The sequence below is a fragment of the Cyanistes caeruleus genome, chromosome 1, assembly GCF_971803275.1.
Source record: "Cyanistes caeruleus chromosome 1, bCyaCae1.hap1.1, whole genome shotgun sequence".
Taxonomy (NCBI): domain Eukaryota; kingdom Metazoa; phylum Chordata; class Aves; order Passeriformes; family Paridae; genus Cyanistes; species Cyanistes caeruleus.
The window spans coordinates 141,703,816-141,727,837 of record NC_141701.1 but is presented as its reverse complement, the minus strand read 5'-3'; the positions used below and the strand labels follow the sequence as shown (position 1 = coordinate 141,727,837).

Below are 24,022 nucleotides of genomic sequence, written 5' to 3'. Positions count from 1 at the left end.
TCCCATATATAAGCAAGTCCAGTTCCTGGGTTTGTTTGTTTTCTTGGCTTTTTGTTTGCTTTAATTTTAAGTGGGAGATGGATAAAGGCTAAGAGGAAACACAAAATGACAATAGTGTCATTTCTTTAAACTACAGATGAGCTTTATTTTCTGCAAATCTGCATTTCAATCAAATGTGTGTTTTAACATAGTTAACTTCTACTTATACTATTGGTATTGCACACCTAAATATTTTAACATAAATATATTTTCCCTAAAGGACGAAAAAAATCTATGTGAAGTGTTCAACTAAAAGATTCATACAGCTTTATATATTACCTAAAACTTTAAATGCAATTTAAAACAAAATATTTGAGATATTTTACTTTCTTAAAACTTTTATCCTCCTTTATCTCACTCCTGATACAGTAAGTGTTGAAAACTATTAGAAGACAATGCATAAGAACAAAAACAATGATCAAAGAAGAAGAAAACATCTTTTCTGAAAGCTGGTAAGAACTAGGTTTCTGTTAGAGAACTGGACACAGGAGAAAAATGACAGGTCTTCAGAAGAGTGAAAATTTGCAGTGGGAACAAATGGGAATAAGGTTTTACCTTTGTTCTTTTTAGACAAAAGTAAGAGATAAAGATTTTAAGTCACTTCAAAGAAGATCTACATTGGAAATTGCAAAGAAAAACATCTTGCAACCAGAAATATTCAACATCACAGACAGGATCTTGGAAGCCCCCAGAACTTGTATTACATAAATATTTACATAAGATAAACATCTTTCAGCAAAGATTTGGTTTATGTGATGATCTTCCTTGCGGGGCCAAAAAAGAAGATAAAGGCCATAACAATATTCTATTCTGTAAATACAGTATGACTAATTGACATTTCAATTTTCTGCTAAAACAACAGAATGTAATTAATAAAACAACAAATAGATTCAGATTCAATTACAAGCAAGCAAAACAAGTGTGTTGAAGCAGAGAAGAGAACATGCCTGTCTTACCTGCTGGGTTGCTGTATATAACCTTGAAATTCTGGAAAGTAAAATTACTTCCACAGAGCTAGCAGCAGATAACTGCAAGGATCAAGAGAAGATTTGTGGCAGGATTATCTATAATATGAAATGTGTAGGTAGTAATATGGTTCTTAGCTCTTGTACCAAAAGTGATCAAAGCAAGCTATAAGGAAAAGTAACTTCAGTGAAATATGAAACAGTCAATCCAGAAATGACAAATAATGAAGACCTCAGAAATCCCACAAAAATGGTAAGGAAAGAGATACTCAAAGAGGTTCCAAAGGGATCTGTGGTATAAATTGTTATGTAACCAGTCTCAGCATACTTGTTCTGCACCATGTCAGAAAGTGTTTGAAATTAATCAGAATTTTGAAATAGATTTGATTTATCAAGCTAATGAAATGGAAACCTAAAATGTCATTTGCTTTTGTAATATAATTGAAAACCATATTTATTAAAATGTCAGCATGTGCAAACAACTAGTAGTTTTGCTGTTTCTGAACATTTTTTCCCTCTACTCAGCTAAAAGGTAATTATTTGACTTACATAGTGCTGTAGATACTATTTGAATCTTTATATCTATGTTGAAAAAGAGTTGTCCAGTATCAGAAAAGGGTCCACCTGACCAAGTATCTTGCATTTTGTGATTACTAGGATTGGGTGCTTGGGATTAGCATATAAAACCTAGTCAAATACAGAGAAATGCTTTACTTCCAGTATGCTTCCCTAGTTTTCAGAAAATTTCTGTCTGAAAGAATTCCTAACACTTTTGTTTACAAGACTTTCTTTCAAGAATTTGCATAATTACTTTTTGAAACTATCTAAGATATGGTCTCAAGAGCATACTGTGACAAAATAATGCAGAGTGTAACAGTGACACTGATGTTTCTTTTAATGGCTACCTGACAAATTTCTACATATCATCTCCATCCCCTTCATCTCTGTTGGAGAAACAGTGAATAAATAATTTCCTAAAGAGACTCTCATGGCTCTAATTTCTTTCCTCTACTCATGTCATATTTCTAGTCATGTCTTTCCAGACTGAGACATAGTTCTCATATGAATATTTCTTATGAGTCATAAGACTCGTAAGTCTGAATGAGTCTTAGTTCAGTCTCAGTAGTTTAATATTTTCTGCTGTAAAAATACAGGGTTCCCTACCTTTGCTTGTCTTCTTCGTTCTTCACTTTTATTATTTTCAATCCAGTGGTTCATTTTTTGAGATGTGAGAGTTGCAGGTATTCCTGAAATGTGGCATCACCACAGAGTTGCACATTCCCTTTAAAAAAACAACAGACTTCTACTAGGAAAGCTGCTCTGTGCCAGTGTAGAAAAGTTGTTCAAGAATACATTATTAGCTCTTGCCATGCAGACACTGGTAAAGAACAAATCAAAATTTAAAGTATTTAAACCTGTAATATTAGTTACCCATACATTTTTACAAAAGCTATCAGAATGTGAAAACTGATTGCATTTCTAGAGGTACCAATGATTCTTAATTCAAATCACACACAAAATATAAATTATTGATTTCTGCTCCCCATTATGTCTCCATCCTTCCAATATGCACAAGCATCTAGTTCCAGCTATTATCCATATACCACTCTAAATATCAACAGGTTTTCTTGACCTTCCTGCTCAGGGATGACTGCAGCAAATCTACTTTGAAATCACATATTACTAAACAGAAGCAATGATACATGTGCCTGGGAAATGAGAGAAAAACACAACCCTTCTCCTTTGTTTTAAGCTTTGGAAAAAGCTGAGTTTTAGCTGAAAGCGTCTCTTGTTATCAGTTTGTGCAGACTCATTTCTCAAACCTAAGTTTCAGTTTCTGGTTTCCTTTATATTAAATTGCACCAACTTTTTGCTTAGAAGACTGTCTCTCTTTTCCTGTGTTTGCATGTCTGCTCTCTTCTGGTAAAAGATTCTCTAGGAGCAGCCCAATTTATCTGAAACAGTTCTGTATATGTCCTCTCTTTTTCCAATTTTCATTCAATTTTCAATTCAATTTTCATTGCCAATTAAGTTCATTTTTGTCTTAATGTTTTGTTCACTGCTTCTGGTAATCTTCACTCCTCATATTTTTAGAAAATTCAGCTATGTCACTGTGAAGTCTCCTCTTCTTAAGTGAGGAAAAAAAAGTTGAACTTTAATCTTGCTTCATAACTAGTATTAATTTAGCTTACTTCACTTGCATTCCTCTAAAGCAATTATAGTCACTCTTCTCCTTAAGTGCAGATGCAAATTAGGATAAAGGTAGTAGGGGATTTCCTCCCCACTTTTTATTCCTAGCAATTTGTATTAACTGTATATCCCTACTTTCCTCCTTCCATGACTCAGAATGAAACATATACTGCATCTTAAATTAGAAAAATGTAATCTCTAACAACCTAAGTACAGTACCCAAATGTTCTTAATCCCTTCTTTTACATTCCCTATAGAAGTTGTTCCCTCCACAGAGTTTCATCTGACAACTTGGATATCTGCCTGTTAAATATCCTTTCCAAAAGCACTCACAGCTTTTATAATCAAACTTTGAGCTGAAGTTTCCAGCGCTAACCTGCAGAGCATCCAGGTTTTATTTTGATGATGGTCATTTCTTCACTGCTTTCCTACTTTTCTCGCTTAATTTTTCACTTATATCAAAACTAACAGGTGTCCTATAAACTTATTCACCATTTGCACTGTATCCAGCAGTCATGCACAATAAATGCCTATAAAATCCTATCTGGGACCACTCCATGGTCAAAGAGGAAAAATCTAGTTGCATTCATTTGTTAAATAAAAAATTTTCAAAATAATATTTCTTTCACTAAAACAAAACAAACAAACAAAAAACCTGAAAACAGCAATAACAAAAACCAACCAAACAAACAAACAAAAAAACCTGGGGAAAAATTTAAATTAATTTTCTGGCAATTTGAAATCATTTCTTTGATCAGACAGTTTAGATATGCTTTTTTTAAAATAGTTGGTTTTATTTGGGTAATAGCTTAACATTCATCCTGTCATTCACATTGTCATTCTTCCACACTATAAATCTTAAATTTAAGAATCCCTGACAAGAAAAGTCAAAAAAGTGCTGACCTATATTTCCTCAGAAAATAATTATAAAACCAAATAAGAATTGCTTGTCTCACAGGAGTAATTTTGATTTTTTTTTTCTCCTTTATAAAGTAGTTAAATATTTAACTATTTAAAATATTAAAATATAAGCTCAGAGTTCTAAATAACAACTTTTTCCTGTGAAGACAACTTGAATTTAGTTTTGTATTGATTTACACTAAGCAGTTAAATATCAATGGACAAAAAAAAAAAAATCACAATTGAAAATCTCATTAAGATACATGACCAATGCATTTGATATGCATCTGATTAAATGTTATGAGCTTATGGAAAATCATGAGACTTTAACCCTGGTTTGGGAGGAATGAATTTTTGATTGCCTCATTCCCCCAGACTAATAGGCTGGGATGTATAAACCTAGGGTGTTTTAGCCATCTATATTCAGGAAAGGTTTTGCCAAGGAAACAATTTTAAAGTTAGCTTTCCCAATTAAGGCTGAGTCAGGGAGGAACAGCCCCTTGAGTCCTGTGCTATTATTAAATTATTGGATATCAGCAGTATGTCCCTTGCAGGCATCACAGACCAGGTGATTTTTGTCCTCTTCTACCCTCTGCTCCCCCTTGTTCCTTGAAGAAATGTTCCTCATGTTCGTCCTCTTGTGATCTGGGTCAGTTCAGCAGCTATTGACAGAGCTGAGTGTGCAACACACAGTGGCCACTTCACTAACACGTTATTCTTCCTATTATTGTCATACCTTGGTTTTCTTGAAAAATATCTCCAACAGAAACAGCCAGTAAATATGATATAAATAACTTGCAACACTTCTTGTTTTCAACTGTACATACTTTTTAAGCATCTAAATTTTCACTCTTGTTGCTAGAATAGGTTTTTTAAAATTTGCAATAAATATAAAGGCTTCCATTCCCATTTCTTTTTTCTTTAAAATTCAAATAGAAATATTTGAAAATACAAAACTTTTAAAAAGGTAAAATTTTACCCAAATACATGTTGCCCAGAGAAAGGATTCTTCCAGTAAATTTCCTATATAGCTTGGCAGAGAAGTATTGCGAAGGACCTGCATGGCATACTTATACAATATTTCCCTTATTTTTCAATTAAAGTATTTCTATTTTTACACGACTCAGCATCTAATGCACAAAGTCCTAGACAAACTGAATAAATATACAACTCTTCCTATAAAAACTTGCAATGGTACAAAGTGTTGGGGAGTCCTTTTGGGATGCAGACATGAACTTGAACTCACAGTTGCCTCATCCCACCACTTTATCTACATTAAATATATCTCATGGGACATTACTCTTAATTCAGTGCATACCTGCCACACTCATAGAAATTCTCATTCTGACTGAGCCACCTACACTAGACAAAGCCAGAAATCCAGTTCATCCTTTCTGTAGTTTATTAGTTCAGTATTGTTGGCAAGTCAACAAGAGAAGCTGTAAACTTTTGTAGCGTAAATATTCATTTAGTTTGAGGAAACTGACAAAAAACTAATAGAAATTGTAATACCAATGGCAATGATAATTATAGATAGCATTATTCAAATTGCCATAAAATAATGTTACAAAAGGTCTACCTTGTAAGAATGAAAAGAGAGTCTTAGAATTTCTACCAAAAATCCCAGCATAAACCAGGCAGTTTTTAGGTGACACGAAGCTTCTGCCTGTGCATGATCCCCTCATCCATTACACAAGCCAAAGTCAGCTGACACCAGTAGCAGAAAAATCTTGTTTAAAGCTGATGCCCTGGAAGAGAGAATCAAGCCTTCCTCACTAACTTGCCATTAGGAATGTTATTCCCAGAATGCCTGATATTATCTCCTTGGCTGAGTATTTCTTTCTGTTTGTTCTTAATAATTTACTATTAGATGTTTTGCTTTTGATAACAGCCACACGAGAATGGGGCCCTGAGCAAACTGATCCAATGGATGATGTTTCTTCCCATGACAAGTGGATTGGAACTTCATGGATTCTGGAGATCTCTTCCAACCCAAATCATTCTATGATCCTATGATGATCCTGAGCCTTTTAACACCAACAGCCAAAGTCTGTTGGCTCTGACTGCACTGAGTCAAAGCCAGTGCTAAAGGGTTTGGGTTGCTTGCTCTGTAATGGGTTTCCAGCAATTTATAAAGTTAGTAAGTGCAGAAAATGTATCACTAGATAAACTTATGCTAGGTACCCAGTTCATTTGAAACCTAAAAAATATCACAGATTGCTTCATGCCCATTTTCCTTCCATCTCTGTCATTCCTCTCCCAAGCAGGACTGATGGTGTTGAACAGCCCTCTTATGACATTTGTCCAAAGAATGTCTCAGTCTGCAGCATACATGGCACCCTGAACCTTGGGCTGAAACTCTCCATGGGAACTATGTGCCAAAACTGACGTTTCTGAAATGAAACAAAATATTTTTTTATTCACTGATCCAAAGTGTGCAGTATTTCACATTTTAATCCTCTCAATACTCGTTTCAGCAGCAATCAACGCTATTGTGATAAGGATAATTTCAGGGGTCCTAGTTCCATTTCTGGTGTCTAATTAAATGTATTTTTAACTTTCAATTTAACTTAATAGGAACTAATTAGTAAAATCTAATTAGATGCCTACTAACAATTTCTGAATCACTGTTTGTACCTGAAGTCTTATTCTGTGCCACTAGAATTCTAGTGGAAAAGAAAGTCACCCTGAAAATAGATGGGGCTATTTGAGTATCCAGGTACTATCTGTCTCAGTAAGGCCTTAAATAAAGTGATATGATCACAGGCACATAAAAAAACACAATAAAAATTCTGACCTGAGAAAAATGTGTCTCAAAAATATGGCTACTAATACTGTCCTCTATTTCACTATGGTTCTGACCAAAGATGTGCATATTGTTTGAATTACCTCTCTCTCTTTTTTTTTGTAAAACTCCTAGTCTAAGTTATTGCTGCAGAAAAGGCCACTTTTTCTGTTTTATTACATGTAACATATCCTCAACAGAATATCATTTCAAAAGGCTTCAAAGAGTCAATAACTAACTCCATATAGCTTGGGTTTTTTTACAAAGACTGTTTTTGGAGTGACAATAACAACAATAAGTTCTAGGAGAGAAAAGTAAACAAACTTCTGATTCTCTCTGTATTATTAGCATCTAACTACTTTTAGCTTATTATTTTTTCTGTTGGTTTGTGTTCTCATTATTTTTTTCTTCATGGTATCTTTCATTTCTTCAAATCCATGTACGAATACAGATAATGTACAACAGCATTTTCCCAGCTTGTTTCTTCCTCTTGAGGTGCTCAGATGATGCTGCAGCTCTCTGCTCCTTGGTTATTGGGCACTGGTTCAGGTGTCTGTAACTGTCTGCTCTGCTGGGAACTGATGGTCAGTCAGCAGTGGGAGACCTTAAGGCAACAAAAATTTAGGAAAATCATGGATTAGAGGCATCATTTTGTGTTTCACATTGTTCCCTCAGCTGTGCAATACCAAGACTCTATCCAATCTTTCATTTCTTATGTTGTAGTTGCTAAAAATTCCATACCTCTAAAGACAATTAAATTATTAAATAATATTGTATTCTGCATGAGTTGTTTGGAAAAAAGATTCTTTCACTGAGAATATTTCTAATAGACATTCTGCACTGGGAAATAGGTTTTATTTTAAGGTTGTCTGATGTATTCTAGGAAAAACCCACAAATATCAATTCCAGTACCCAGATTCTCAGGAACACTGCTGAATTTCTAGGTACATGACTAGACTTTCAATCCCAGCTGTTAGCCCATGCTGTAACTGAATTTCCCTTTTTAAGTGATTTAATCTCACTCAGACTGGTGTCCAGCAGCTTGGAAAGGCTGTTAATGTGATGTGACAATCTTGACATTAACTGCCTTGGTTAAGGCCAAGAAACAAATCACACAGAGCTTAACAGATCAGAGACAGCACCTTGAATTTTACATAGAAATGAACTGGAAAAAAGTGGAGATTCTGGCTAAACGAAACTGATGCTTCCTGGATGGGCAAATGTATTATGAAGAGTTTTGTTGTTCTTACAGAGTCTGCAGTAAATTGAGTACTGTGCAGTCATGCAGCACAGAACTCCCAATGACTTGGAGGCATCCTTTGAAGGCTACATTTGACAGAAAAGATGATAAATGCCAAGATAAATGGAGATTTAACGAAGCCTTTGGGCACTAATGAAAATGGATTTCTGGAAGAGGTTTAATTCCATTGGCATGTCCAAATTTACTCCTTCCCTTTACTGTATGTAAAATTTTAGTTAGCTACGCTCTGCTGACCAGAGGTTTTAGGCCCCATCATGGCTTGGTAGGTGGGTGATGGGCCCACAGCTCAGGTCCAAGGGAGATGGAGATGAGGGCATTTGGCAAAGCGCGGTTCGGCAGCGAGCCTCCCTCCCTCTGGCAGCAGACACTGAGTGAGAGGCTGAGGGAAAACACGTTCTGTGAATAATGTGTGAGATGAGCACAGGCCATGAACTGCACAGGACACTCACTCTGAGGTCTTCCCAAGGAGGGGAAGGGAGAGCCACTCCACCAGGCTTCAAACCTCCCTGCCTGTCCCTTGCCACAGACTCACTCTCTCAGCCAGGCACGCTCAGGGCATGCACTGCTCTCTCCAGTCCCATGGGGTAAGTGTGAGAACAAAGCTGTGTCATCCTTAAATCTGTTGTTTTGTTTTGTTTTGTTTTGCTTTTTTGTTTTTGTTTGTTTGTTTTTTGTTCTTGATTTTTTTGTTTGTTTGTTTGTTTTATTTTCTTGTTGGTGCTGTTTTTGGTTTGCTTTGGTTTGGTTGGTTTTTGGATTGTGGGTTTTTGGTTTGTTTTTGGTTTGGTTTTAGTTTTGTTTTTTTTTAAAAAAAATTTTAAAATAGGACCAGTTAGAAGCTGAAAGTCTTTGCACTTTATCCTGCCATTATACATGCTAGGGATGCACTTCAGTAACAAAACCAGTGAGAGCTAGAAGTAATGGACCTGGGTGGGAAACTAGAAAGCTAGAAAATGCTCTGATATTTCTACCTATTCTTTATTCTTACTCTGGTAAACACTAGCAACCATAGGAGGCCTTGACCTGCTGGTTTCATTCATTGTCTATGCCACTATTCTAGCAGAGGTGAAATAGACTGGACTGTAGTACTGTGGTTAGTCTCTTGTTTTGTTTCAATGTCTGGATGCCCAAATAAGCATAGATAATAATCTCAGCAGAGGTAGAAGTGATAGAAGATCTGTGAAGAAGTGTATTTTACATTAAAATTTTTGTTTGTCCCATGGAATTCTGAAGATTTCTTTCTATTTCTTGAGGCTGGTTTTCTCGGCAATAATAAGATGTAAGAAAATGGCACTGCATGTCTTGTGTTCAACAGATTGGGGATGGGGGCAAGCATGTCCATAAAACATCATGTAACTTCTGAGGAGTTGCTGGTGCTGGCTGGAAAGGAGCTAGTGCAAAGCAGTGTGTGGCTTTGGATACATGTCCAGCTGAGAGTCTCTTCTGCCTTGACTGCGTTTCAAAGGGAACAGAGGAGCACCTGCTGCTGCTGTGGTCTGCACATGCACTGATGACTTGACAGATGTGCACTTGCCAAATTCCCACAGTCCTTCACAAACATCACAGGTTTGTAAAAGGGTAAAAAAGAGGACATCTGGAAGCCAAATCAAACATTCTGGGGGAGTAATTCCTCACAAAGAATTTGCAAACTCTGTTTGCACTGTGGTGACTTCATTTATTCATAAGCAACTGTAGTTTAATTGTTTTGTCATATGAAAAAGTTTGCTGACTTCACTGCTGCCCCCACAAGTGACAGAAGGGCTGGATCTCTCCATTTCACTGTCTCATCAGCTACATGCTTTTGTAACAGCAGTATCCTTCAAAACTAGTAAGTCATGTTTTGGCAAAAGCAATTAGGAATTTTGTAAGCCATCACATGAGGATTCGGCATTCACCTCTAGGTCCCACCAACTTAAGAATGAAATATTGGAAACAACAGTGAACATGACAGCGTGGCTTTTCCTTGGCATAAGAAATAACACTCCTGTATCACATGCAGATGTTGAAATTGTTCTTTAATTTATAATTTAAAATTATGCAGCTACTTTAAGGCCAGGGCAAGGATACTTTGTTCATGCTAAATAAAGTGATCCTTCTTTATAAAAAACTGTATTGAGTCCAGCTGTTGAAAAACACTTGTTTATATGAAAAATGTCTATACAAGAAAATAAAATAGGACAAACTTAAGCAATAGATTCATTTATCTGTGCTCAGGTCAAGATTTAAACAGGAAAGGAAAAAAAATATATTTATTGAATATATAATTTTCCACTATATAAATAAATGTTAATGCTATTAATGTAACAATATCTGAATTTTTATTATATTCACACATATTATTAACAATGATGTGTTAACTGTATATGCAATGCATTGAATTTAACTCCTTAAGGAAAAAAACTTTTCCTTGGAAAGTCCTTTCATTAAAGAGGAGAATAACAGGGAGAGAAAAGAGGATATGTGGGGATATGAGAGTTTGAAAGATAAAGCTGATAATCTGACTCTTATATCAATAGGAAAGAAAGTGCTTTAAAGATTATAATCAGCACTGATGCATCCCACAGGATATTTGGTGGAAAGAACCATGAAAGTACAAGCCAAGTTTAAAACAACCAAAAAAACCACCACCAACAAAAAAAAAACACCAAAAAAACTCATCCTAATAGTGAACTGAACCAGGAAAAAAATCTCTGAGATTTTGAAAAATCTCAGTTTTGCAACTTGCTTGCTATTCTGTGCAGAAGCAAATTTCAAAAATAGTTTACTTGAAACTACCCTTTAATATAATTAGCTTCAAACACTCCACAAGAAATCTTTTTGATAGGTTGTGGGGATTTTTAGTAAAAACTATAACTTGTCAAAGGGACTAAAAAAAGAATTGTAATAAATGCCATTTCATGTACCTACTAATGAAGAATCCCAATGTTACATTAAAATGTGTCAGAAATTCACAAACTCAAAGATCTAGCTCAATGTTAATTTTGACATAAAGATCTAGAATATGTTTTACTGTATTATATTCTATTATTTGCAATGATAAATTATTTCTGTCACCTAAATTATATAGCAGTGCTTTTTAGAAAATGTTATAGGTATTAAGGACTGTAAGACCTTGCTCAAGTATTTGAGTATTTCAAGTATTAATTTCCAGCATCAGTAAATATCACTTTTTTATATGTACCCTATACTGTATGTTGAAACCAGTGACAAGAAAACTGATAAGGAAATGGGTCACTTCTTCCACCTGACTAGGTCAGAAAGATGTTGAAGAGCTATTGCAAGACAGCATTCTGAGTTTTTCTGAGTTTTTGTTTTGGGGATTATTGGAAAAGAAATAATTAAAAGCCTGTAAGTAAGTCTATGGAGGTCTATTTTTGGTTGTTTGATTACAGAATTATTTCCTGGATAGTGATTCTTCATTAATTCATTTAATCAGTCCACAAGGCTATTCTCTAAATATTCCCTTCACATGAGAGTTACATCCATCTGTGTGTATAGATTTATGCTGATGCTCCTGTCACAGAATTCCTCTGCACTGGTGAGCATTTATTGGTACCCTCTTTCCAAACTGTGGCTTCAGGTCCCTCTGATCTTGTGATGGAATCACATCTGCACATGCAGTAGCTCTCACCAATACCTGCAAAGATCTCCAGCTCATGTAATACGTTTCATGCAGTTTCCACCTTCCTCAAAAGGCATCAGCAGTGAGTGCCAATGGGTATGTGGGATTTGGTACCAGTGTTCAAGCCAATGACCATTCCAGGCTTCTCTCTGGAAATAGTCTTCTGAAACAAATCAAGGGGCCAGAAAGGGAAACAGAAAATTCTGCTTAATTTCTTCTTCCCATGATCACAGTGGAAATCAGCACAGCCTGTGATGATTGTTCTGCAAGACATGCTCATGAGAGACAACCCTGTGCACTCAGTTCTCTATTATTTCACGTTTTCAATTGAAAGAGAGGAGATTCTTCATTTCTATAGGCTTTTTTTCCCCAGGGAATACAGCCAACTCTTTGAAATTTCCCATGACTATTCCCATGGACTTGACCCAGAGGGTATCCTTCAGAGGAGCACAGAGACCTCACAGCTCCTCTGCGTGGCTTGGCACAGCATGCTTGGTTCAATATGGGACCAGGAAACCTTCCTGACAGCTTTGGGGTAAATTCCTTGCCAGCTTAGAGAGCTATGTAACAGTGTCATTTTGCTGCTCTCACTCTGCTCTGTTTTCTTTCTCAAATGTCCACCTGGGCTGCCTTGCTAACATGTGTTAGACAGACTGTTTTTCTTTTCTTTACAAAAGACAGTGTTTGGCAAGATGTCCAGTGGTTTTTGCAGACATCCTGGAATGAAAGCTGTACTTTTTCTCTGAACATGACACATGCCATGGAGACAACTCCTCTTCTTGCTGCATCTCTGCTTCTGTGTTATTTTCACTTAGATAATCACACAATAAAAGGATTGTGTGAAAATAAAACAATAATACTGCTGCATTGTATTAGAAAGCTCGCTATGAAAATAGACTGTGCAACTAAAAATTATTTTGTGGGTTCTCTGCATATACTTGATGATATAATATGTAAGATTAATACTGCTATAAAAATAGGACACCCTGAGCTAAAACAAACAAATAAACAAACAACAAAAAAACAGCCTGAAAGCATTTTTCTCCACATTTTTTATGACTGTTTTGAAATTTATACTTTTCTTTCTTACCAATTTGAAATTTTCTGTTGTCTCCAGAATAGGTGGAATAGAAATAAGCATGGAGGAGAATTGTGGAGAATACTTAATTTTTTCATTACTATTTTTAAGACAAATCATTCTTAAAAAAAAGCTTATACTTAATTTCACATACTTAAAAGAAAGTGACAATATTTTCAGAGAAGAGCATTACTGAGAGTAAACCATATGCACAAATTTAATTACTTAAACAGTCTTTATTATTTTATTTCTCATATATATTCATACACATGGGTATAACATGGGTAAATGATAAGAAACAATTGAGTCACAGCATGTGGTCTCATGCTGCTTTCTCAGGCTTTGGCCTCTCACAGGCCTGTTCAGAAAAGTCCTGTGCAAGAAAGTTGTAAAATAGCTAAAGATCACCTCCTTCATTTTCAAGGGTACTTCATGCCAATGAATATGAAATTGGGTAAAAATGGCAGAAGGCCTTTGCAGATGAGCAGGGCTTGTAACCCAACTCAGAGATAAGAAGAAGCCATACAGTGGAAACAAAGATAGGGGGTATGGGAGAAACACAGAAACAATCTCTGAGCACTCTGGGGTGAAGTTAGAAAAACTAAAAATTAAAAATTAAAAGTCTAAGGGAAATTAAAGCCCAAGGGAAATTAAATATGCCCAGGGATGTCAATGCCAAAAAAGCCTTCTACCTGTGCATAGGTGAAAGAAAGGAGATTGAGGAAAATGCAGGCCCATGGTTTAACAAGATGGAGTACCTTGTTATACAGGATAGAGGAAAGGCTGATTTACCAAATGTCAGATCATCTCCCAGATATCTCAGGTCCCAGAGGCCATGCCAAAGGCTGGACAAATAAAAATTTATCTTTAATGGAAAAGGTGAGGTCAGGGAGTGCTTAGGAGAGCTGGGATACACAGGTCCATGGGCCCTGATGGGGTGAACTCACCTGTGTTGATGGAACTCTCATAGACCATTGCAAGGCCACTATGGACAATCTTTGCTCAGTTGTGCTTATCATTTCATTCAACACACAATATGAAACTAAGGTGCAAAATACATGGTGTCACACAGGCAAGCACAGCTTGTGCTGAGGCCGGCTCTGAGGATGGGAGCCGATGGCCCTCACACTGAACAAAATCTTCCATTTCAAAGATGTGGGCTGAGCAACTTGGGATGGGTTCTGCTCAGGACACACCACTGCCCAGCAGGACTCACACACAGCCCTTACTGCACCTCAGGTTTAAATGCATGTTTGCCACCAAGTTTCTTTTGTTGTTTTTTGTTCAGGAAGGTGGAGTGTAAATCCAGTGTGCCCCCTTAAAATGAGCAAAACTACAGAAACCATAAAAAGGCTTCAAAAACAAAAGGAATTGTTTTTTCAAAGGCTGAGGAATGGTTTATAAGAACTGCATAGAGCTTCTCTTAGTAAATGTCATAATAAAGGTCCATTGATTAAAAGAAATTGGTTCTATTGCTCATAATAGCATCTCATTGATTGAAAAGCATTGCCTGGAATGGTTTCCTCCTAAGCAGCATCTGTTGTGTATTAACCTTTGAGCCTTCAGAATCACGGGATATGAATTTCTTGCTCAAACTACTGGTCAGATGACCCATCCATGACATTTAATAAATTGCAACTCTGCACATAGATTCAGGATTTCATAAAAAAAAGGTGAAAACACATTATAAAGAAGGCATAGTTTTCATGATGCATGGTATAACTGAGTTATTTATGTTAAGAAAACCAAAATTGTCCAAACTCAGAGTGTAAATTCTATTTCATTAAAAGCTTGAAACAAATTTTAGGATGACCATCTAGCCTTTAATGGTAAAGAGCAATGTAATGATTGAACATTGAATGAAAGAGAACCTGTCATGTCTAGTTTGTTAGGAAAAACTATACAAGGAAAAGGCAGCTTTGATTTAATCTTTAAACTAGTTAAAATGAATGTAGCTACCTTTCACACTGACATTAGCCATAGCATGTGTACATGATTATAGAAACACATTCATTATTCTCTCTACTTTATTTTGCTATTATTTAAAAAAAATATTTTAAAAGTGGTGCAGTTTATTATCATTACCAGATTTCATAAGAGAAAATTTATCTCATAAAATTGTAATAAGGATAGTTTTATTAAAGAGATTTGATTGTTTTCAGTAAATCTCTAAAATACTTTTTGCACATTTATTTTTATTTCTGCATAGAAGCTACTTGGATAGCTTAGATTGAGATCTAAACTATTTGTACTGGAAACAAAATAAAATGTGAAGAGGAAGATTTAATTATTAAAAGTCTATTTATTTTTAAATCTAATGAGGCATAGTTCAAAACAGTTCACTGACTGTCCTACTGTATAGTTGTGGCATAAACAATGATTTAACCATTTAAGATATTTGCATTTGTGACTTTACAGTACAATATCTGACATAAAACTATGTATCAAACTATTTGATAAAATAGTTTATTAAAAATTAAATCTTAAGCAGTCTTCCAGTGGTGCCAATTCAGGAGTTAAATGCAGTCTTACTTCAATAATGTTAAAAAGTGTACAGACAGATAGGTTTTAAGCAGTTCACAGATTAGTGGTGTCTGAGACACACAAAAAGGAAAACCAGCTCTGTGCTGTTAATGTGCTTTGGTGCCAATTTCATGGCTAATACTACCAGTGTGTACTATAAACAAAGCCAGGGAAAACTAAGAAAAAAGGAGGAATATCTAAACCAAACTGTACAGAGCAAATCTGAGAATATAAGAAATTAAAAGGATGAGGAATAAGGAAGTGACCAATGTATCCTCAAAGAGGGTCAGTCAGTGCAACTTCTGGTTGAACAGATTACCTGTGTGCAGCACAGCACAGAAACTGATAATACCCAGCAGTGTAGTCAAGGCTCTAGGTGGAAGCACCAGGGTGCTGAGCTCTTATAAAATCCCAAAGTATAAGGCCAAATAGGCAGTAGTATTTATATTCTTAAAGTGAAATGTATTCTGCTAAATCTAATAGTATCAACCTGACCCCAGTGCTCAAATATAAGTTAATGATAGCCATCCAAACTCATCAGTGCCCACTTTACACATGAAAATTTTATGAGTGCTCGGGGGTGTTCTCCGTACCTAAAATTGTCTCTTGAAAACTGAAAATGTGATCACTGCAATAACTTAGTAATCACAGAAATTAGATATTTCTCTTACAAAGTCCTCTAAGGATTCTGTCCCAGGGTTGAGCTCAGGGACACCTATCACAAATCTGAAGATTCCAGTTCCCCACCAAAAGCAATTGCAGTGGCAATATCTTTTAATAGCCAGTGAAGAAGGAATAGACTTGGAGGAAATGTTGTCTCTTCCCATATTTCATAACTGTGAAGTGAGTGGCAATTGATTCTATATTGCCCTCTTCTTTTCGAGGTTCAGGTCAACATACCTCAACTGTGAGAAGAGTATTGCTAAATCTACCAGTCTGTCATAGCCTGGATATAAGGTTCAGAAATTCCCATGGGGACATAAAAAGAATTAAGCCAAATTTGCAGGTTGCTTTTAGAAGGGATTTCTGTGCACTGTGGTTTGTTACCAGAAATACAATCCCTAGACTCCAAGCTAGGAAACAATATTTAAGTCAAGTTTTAGACACCAAAATTTTCTTGATTATGTTAAACTCCAAATTTTGAGTCACAAGTGTCTTACTGTGAAATGTAAGAACGATGTGAACAAATCATGTTGTTCAATATACATTTACTACATGTGTGTCAGGAGGAAAAATAGAGACTTTGAAAATGTATTTTCTTCCTGTTGGTGAAAAAAAAATCGCTTGCTGATTATGGAAGTTGAGCATTCTTTTAACTGCAGGTCATCATCAAAAAGGAAATAAGTCAAAAATGTAAAATCCACGGTTGGTTTATATACAACATCCCAAAGTTTTTCACGTACTTAAATTATTTCTTTGTTACGCATTTTCACCTTGTTTCCAGACTGAATGTGTCATATATCAGCTTTTAACTTCTGGATCTTTTAGCACTTTCTTTTCTGCTGGATTAAAAATTAATCTATCTAAAATACTTTTCCTATTGAGTAGGATCAAGACAGCTCTTAATCTCTTAGATAAATTAAACAGATGCAGTTTCTGTATTTTATAGCAGACTTTCCAGACCTTGAGCAATCTTGTAGGTCATTTCCTTGCTGCATTCCAATTTGTTAACATAATCTTTGAAGTGTGGATTCCAGAACAAAGCACTGTATTACACTGACAACTTGATGACTGCACCATAATGGGCTATCAAGAGACATTCAGGTAATATCATTATTGGAATGAGATACATATTTTTTAAAAAAATAGAAAAATGGTGAAATTCATGCTGAGAACTAGATCAAAGGTTAAATTGTGTATAGATTGCAATAGTTTGGAGGTGTAACAAAGAGGTTTTCTACTGTTGCTTTAAAATTAAAACAATGAATAACACCTAAAAAATAAAAAAATATTCCCTTAGAATCATTAATAACTAGCAGATTTTAGTGACTTTTATGTTCTACTGACAGAGTTTACCAAAGGAAAAAACTTCCAACAGAGGGTTGTAAGTTATCTGTCCTTGTTTCTCAGTATATGGTGATAACAATAAATGATAGAAACAGGCTTTCCTGAGAAACTCTGGGAGGAAATGTAACCACAAATATTTTTGTTTGTGTGTCTGTCTATGTCACTGGTAAAGTTAGTCTGTTACTAAACATATATTTGTATACCAAAAGAACACATTTTTCTGTCTTTTTGTAACTTTTAATAAAAACTTACAGACATTTTTATCTCACATGAAGTAATAAATCTATTAATCTGCTTGAATACTCCTATACATATAATTGCTGTTGTTGGTTTTGTTGCTTTGTTTGGTTTTTTATGATTTTTTTTTTATCCAACTGTAGGCAGTATTTTTAACATGCATAGTTTTTCTTCAATTCATAACTACTTTTATGCTATTTACAAGTTTCATCCTTGGCTTCAGGCAATTGATCTTCTACTCATTCTCCATCATCTTAGTCAATTTATTAAAGTTTTACAGTTTAGGGGGGAAAAAGTTTGTACAAAATAGAGAATGAGACACAGTGGACATAATTTCACATATCTCTGATAATGTCAGTGACACAGCTGGTGCAGAAAATTATTTATGCATTTTTGTAACAAATAACACTGACTAAACAAACTCAAAATATGAAAAGTCTCTTTTGTACTCTTTTGAGTGCTAAAATTTAGAATGTCCTACAGGTGTATAAGGGGGCTTTACTATTCTATCTCATAATTGTTGACATTGCATTAATTATTGGTTCAGAAAGCAGGCTCCAGAAATATAAGGAAAATAAAATATCATGCTAAAATAATCTAGTTGCATTAAGCCAGTGTGCTCTCTTCTCTAAATCCGTGTGGGGAGTGGCAAAAGATACAACTGGCACATTCTGTCTCTTCTTATTGGGCAGGAACACCTTTCTTTTCTCTGGATACATTATCTAAAAGATATAAAATTCTTTGAAATCATAACCTTCATTTACTTCTCTGTAAATAATTCCAGACATCCAGAACATGAGTGGGACGGACTTTTCTGGTGGTCTTATTTTTAAAGTTAGACCAGCTATCAAGACATAATAGTCTAGAAATCAGACATTAATTTAACAAAACAGTAATACATGATATGGAGAATATCAAATTGAAACTATGTTACATGTTCCTTCATCCTTATTACATTTTCTCTTTATAACATGCACAGCTGCTTCCAAGGAAGTCAGTGAGAACACTTTCAATGAATGAATGTATGAGGGAATGAATAAATGAATTAATCAATTTCAACCACGAAATACCAAATTCTGACTTTGATTCTACTGTTAATTGTAACATTCTCCTTAAGTTCAAAATTTCTATCACCTTGCTGTGCAGAGATCTGTTAAGCTGGTCCTAGATTTTATAGAATGCATATGATACAAAAATATGATAATAACATATTGGAAATGACACTATGAATTACTTAACTTTGATTCATATTTCCCTGTATTCTGACACCATATATTAATTTGAACAGGCTGAGATTAGTTGAATTAAGATGACAAGCAGAAGAGGACTTTGGGACCTCCAGAACTGTCAAATAGGAAAAAATTGCTTTCCTCTGATTTCATTTTAAGGAACTAACATTATTATCTGGCCCTGAAGTATTGTGGCCATAAACTGATAAAATTATCCAGAAATGCCTCAGAGGCATCTGAATATTCCCAGTTTGAACAGCAATATGCTGAGGAATAAATTTACATTTTTAGTAGCTTAGTTCTACTTTATATATCCCCTAAAGGGCAATGTTGTTCAATATACTTTGTTGAAGCAAAATATGGCTGTTTAGTGTGTTTATTTAACTAGCTAATGCTCGTTTGCTTATCTGGCACCTAAAGACACTAATGCTGCACTGAGCCTTGTGTCACTTATATGTTATTACCTACAGGGAAAGGAGAGAACACCTAAGGCTTGTTTGACACCCTCTGGTAGAACAGTAAAATATCTGATCTTGTGCTGAGACTGGGGCCTCTCTGTGTCTGTAGTTCAGCAAGTGCCTCACCTGCCATCAGAGCCTCTCTCATGTGCAGCAGGTGCCTTGGTCAGGGCATGATCACAAGGACTGGTCACAGAGCACTCATATGAAACATGCACAGTAAATCCCAATCTGCAGCACAGTAAATCCCAATCTGCAGCACAGTAAATCCCAGTCTGCAGCACATGGATGAGTATTTCACAGTGCACACACCTTCCCAAACAGGCAGCCGGAGCCAGCACAGTCACACTGGCCTGTCTCTGCAGAATGGCACTGGCTGTGTTTGTATTAATTCCCAGCTCCTCATCCTTCTGCAGATGGAAAGTAGATAAAAGGGATGGTAAAGGCAAACTTTTCTATTCTAAGAAACTAATACTGCTGATAAATGGTGTTCAGAGGATTCAAGGAGGACTGGGCTATGCTCATCCTTTAAAAGAAAGCAAGCTATCAGAGATTGTGCCTATCCAAAAGAATTCCTAATCACATCATAACTGTATGCAACATGTGAGCAAAGAGCTTTGGAACAATGACATTGATGACTACTTTAGTAAAATGAGAACATTTTTGGGATAGAATAGTCCAAGGTTTGGCTGCAATTTACCTTTGTCATTCATGTCCTACAGAAAACTCCATACACACAGAAAAGAATATTTTCCTTAAGTTTATAAAATCTTTATTACCTTATAATATTTTTATTTATAAGGTTTTGTGGAGACAGTTCATGTTTACCAGGAGAATGAATATACTTGAGAATTCATCTACAGGAATCTTTAAGTTACAGTGGAGGCATATAGTTTGTTGTAATATGTGTTTTGCTATATGTGATATGTTTTTAAATTTATATTCTTAGTGTCTTCCACCACAATGAAAAATCTAGGCTGAGGCAAGAGAAGGTACTGATCTTAGTTTCCAGCATTTTGCACTTTATGCAAATGTACTGAGGTCCCACAAAATATTAAGCATACAAATACTAATCCTAATAGAAATTGTCAGTCAAATAATGTCTGAAACATTCCCAAAATATTTTACACAGAATAGTTTACACAGAAAGGAAGCATATTTTTCCCAGGGATTTGTGCTGGTTTTGACTAGGATGGAGTTAATTTTCTTCACAGTAGATGGTGTGATGCCGTGTTTTGGATTTGAGCTGGAAACAGTATGATGATATAAGAATGTTTTTGCTATTGCTGAGCAGGGCTTACCCAGAGCAGAGGCTTTTTCTGCCTCTCACCCCACCCTACCAGTGAGGAGGCTGGGAGTGCAGCAGAGTCTGGGAGGTGACACAACTGGGACAGCTGACCCCACCTGACCAGAGATGGATGTCCCACACCACATGTGCCATGGTCTGTATATAAAGTTGTGGGGAGAAGGAGAGATGGGAACCTTTGGACTGATGGCATTTGTCTTCCTAAGTCACAGTTGTACATATGAGGTCCTGCTGTCCTGGAGATGCCTGAACACCTGTCTGACAGTGGAGAGTGGTGAATGAATTCCTTATTTTGTTCTGCTTGTGTGCAGCTTTTGCCTCCCCTACTAAACTGCCTTTATCTCAGTCCATGAGTTTTCCCACTTTTATTCTTCCAGTTGTTTCCCCCATCCTTTGGAGGAGAGGGGTGAGTGAATGAATGGCTCTATGGGGCTTAGCTGCCAGATGGGATTAAATCACAACAACATCAGTGAATACTTAAAAACTTACCCTATTATAGTTACCTTACTCTCATGTTTTATCTTTTTTATTGCTTTTGTGGAGAAAAAGCACTTCCCATCATTTACATTCTTTCAGAATACTCATTTTGGCACATAGAAAGACAAGCCATCAGGAACTGTTACCAGGAAGTACTGCTCCACTTAACATTTTCTTGGTTATGATCTATTTATTACCCAGACCTGCTCTCTCCTGGAACTTCCAGAGAAACACAGTGAACTTTGCTGTAGTGATGGTGTAGGGGATTTTGAAGTGCTTTGTTCTAGACAGCTCTAATCTCCCAAATCCTTCATGTCCACTTAGCAGACATATCCTCCAGGATTCCTCCTTATGTTTCACAGACATTGGGTGAAATGAAACTGACAATACATGGAGCACATAATGATGTGTCTTCACAAATGGCAACACCACTTCCACATCCCAACAGCACTTCAGTTCTTCCAAAGTACACATCACTGACACCTTAATGTCCTTAGGGTGAAGTTAAATGTCTCCTTTCTCTTGGCCCTCAGCCCAGTAAAAGGCTCCAAAACACATGGAGCAAACTGGACCTTCAAAAATGATTGATGGTCTCACAGCACTACCGCTGCCCTTGTCTACAAGGCAAAAGGATTTCCTTTCTGATTCCAGAAAGCAGACAGAAGGGTGACAGTAATCTGATCATACACAGCTTTTTGGAATGTAAAGATCAGTGTTTGAACTGACTTCCCCAGAATTCTTCCATGAGTGAGGACCTTCCATATGATGGCCTGTGTCCTGATTAACATCCAGGGCATGGGAATAGGATCAGAGTGTCAGAGTACCTGTTTCTTTATGTGTGAGGGTTTGTGTTCCATATACTTGCTGTGGCCTTATAACACTTCATGCAGGGTACATCCTTCTTCATATATTCAGTATTCTATATGGTACATACAGTGCTGCCAAGCCAATGGATACTTGGAAAGGACTATGGGAGATCTGATTTTTTACTGTTGGTTGAAGCCTCCCTGGTCTGCCAGTTAATTGTTTGTGATAGGCTGTACATGACATATTATAAAAAAAGATATAATGATAGCTGAATTTGAAAAAAACCCAAAACCTATACCTGTGGATGTACCAGTTTCAAAGGAATCCACCTTAAGACGGCATTACAGTGGTAGTAAGAGTTTTCAGTTCAATAACATTAAATCAATGCAATTAGAGAGAACAAACTGGATCAATGTGACATCTTGGAGAAGACATGGCCTTATTGTTCATTCCTGGAAAAAATACTTTTGAAAGGACTATTCATTTAACTCTTCAGAAAAGGAAAAATACATAATTGGATAAAACATTCATGCCTTTTGTTCTTTACCTAAAAGATTATTAATAATTGGTGTGGCAATCATGTAAACACTCTCAGAGATTGCCATATGTTAGTACCAGCAATGCTACTTTTTTTCAGACTGAATTGGCATCAGAATAAATATAGGAGAAAATATACAAATGTGCATAGTTTCATCACACTCCTCTACTTCTCCTTCCTATAGGACCATTTCTAAACATCTCCTTTCAAATCTTTCAGATCTGACTACTTCTTATTACTAAATGCAGTTTTTTTCATGAATCATTTGCAAAACATAATGTCCAAATTTTTTTGTGCTTGGACTTTAAAAAAAACCTCCAGTAGTTGTTGCAAAAATGGTGTTTCCCAGGCAGTTTTAACCTCTGAATACTTCACTTAGCAACCGGTTGTTCTTGCCTGCTCAACATGAAATTTACACCCATGGAAATAAGCCTGGATACAGATTCATTAACTTTAGACACTTAAGTGAAGGTAAAAACATCTATTTTCCATCAGGATCTTGTGTAGAAGACCAGTGTTAGAGAAAATATATCTCCTGAGCAGTGTGTATACCTGTGTTCACGTCCTGCAGCTCTACAGACAGATTAGATGGATTACCACCTATGCTTTTCATAAACACTATTGAGCATCTCATGAGCTGGAGATGACCTTTATTTTTATAAGAAACCTGACAATCCCAAACTTCACTTTTTTTAATTCATTTTTTGATAGAGCTTAGGCTAAAAGCAATTCCAAATTTAATTTGATTGATAATTATGTTTATGAGTCCATTCTGAGACATTCAGGATGTAGCCAGGCCAAACCTGTCATTCCTGCTTTACAGGTGGCCTGAACCCTTTGTGGGTACAAAACCTGATTTCATTCTAGTAACTAAAAAGAGGGCTGTCTCATGAGATATGGTGGGATAATATGACCATTACCATCAGGACAGAAGAAGGAGATAGAAGCAACTGGACACACACTGGATATTTCCTGCCTGCACAGAGGAAGGGCTTTTACTCAGGCATTCCTCAAATGTGCATTTGTGCCTACACAGAGAGAAAACACAGATAAACTTGTGGTAGAGAAGAGCAGTGGAAAAGAAATTAATTGCTGCTTTTAGTTCCCAGCAAGTTGATTCTAGAGATGGAGCCTGTATTTTTGGACAAAAGAGGACAGAGGGAGCAAAAAGAAGAGAAAAAATGAACAAAACTTGTGACAAGAGAAATTCCAATCAGATATAAAAAAAGGACACATAATGCAGGTGGTGAAACACTGAAACAGGTGTTCTCTTCAACCTAGAAGACTCTCTAAGTCCATTGGACACATCCATGAGCCATTTCATCTAACCTGAACCTACCCCTGTTTTGGACTGGGGACTTCAGACTTTCTGTTCCATCTATCCAGTGAAGTCACAGATGTTTATCCACCCTGAAAGATAGCAGAAATATAGCCCACTTATAGGAGAAGATTGCAGTATCTACAACAGGAGCTGCAGCACTCTGCTTCACACTGCTTCTAAACACTATGATATACAGAACACACCAGAGGCCAGATTGCCACAGGATTCAAAGGTTTATAATCATTTATCATCACTGTTTGATATATCTGGCATCCCTTG

General features: G+C 36.2%; 1 long non-coding RNA gene across 1 annotated transcript; it reads right to left on the bottom strand.

Annotated features, from left to right (window-relative positions):
• Window positions 1-3,964: 3,964 nt before the first annotated feature.
• LOC147655978 (uncharacterized) lies at window positions 3,965-14,006 on the bottom strand. Its single transcript, XR_015279513.1, has 2 exons — window positions 13,788-14,006; window positions 3,965-7,483 (listed from the first exon to the last, which is right to left on the bottom strand). It is a non-coding gene; the product is annotated as an uncharacterized LOC147655978 (long non-coding RNA).
• Window positions 14,007-24,022: the final 10,016 nt, after the last annotated feature.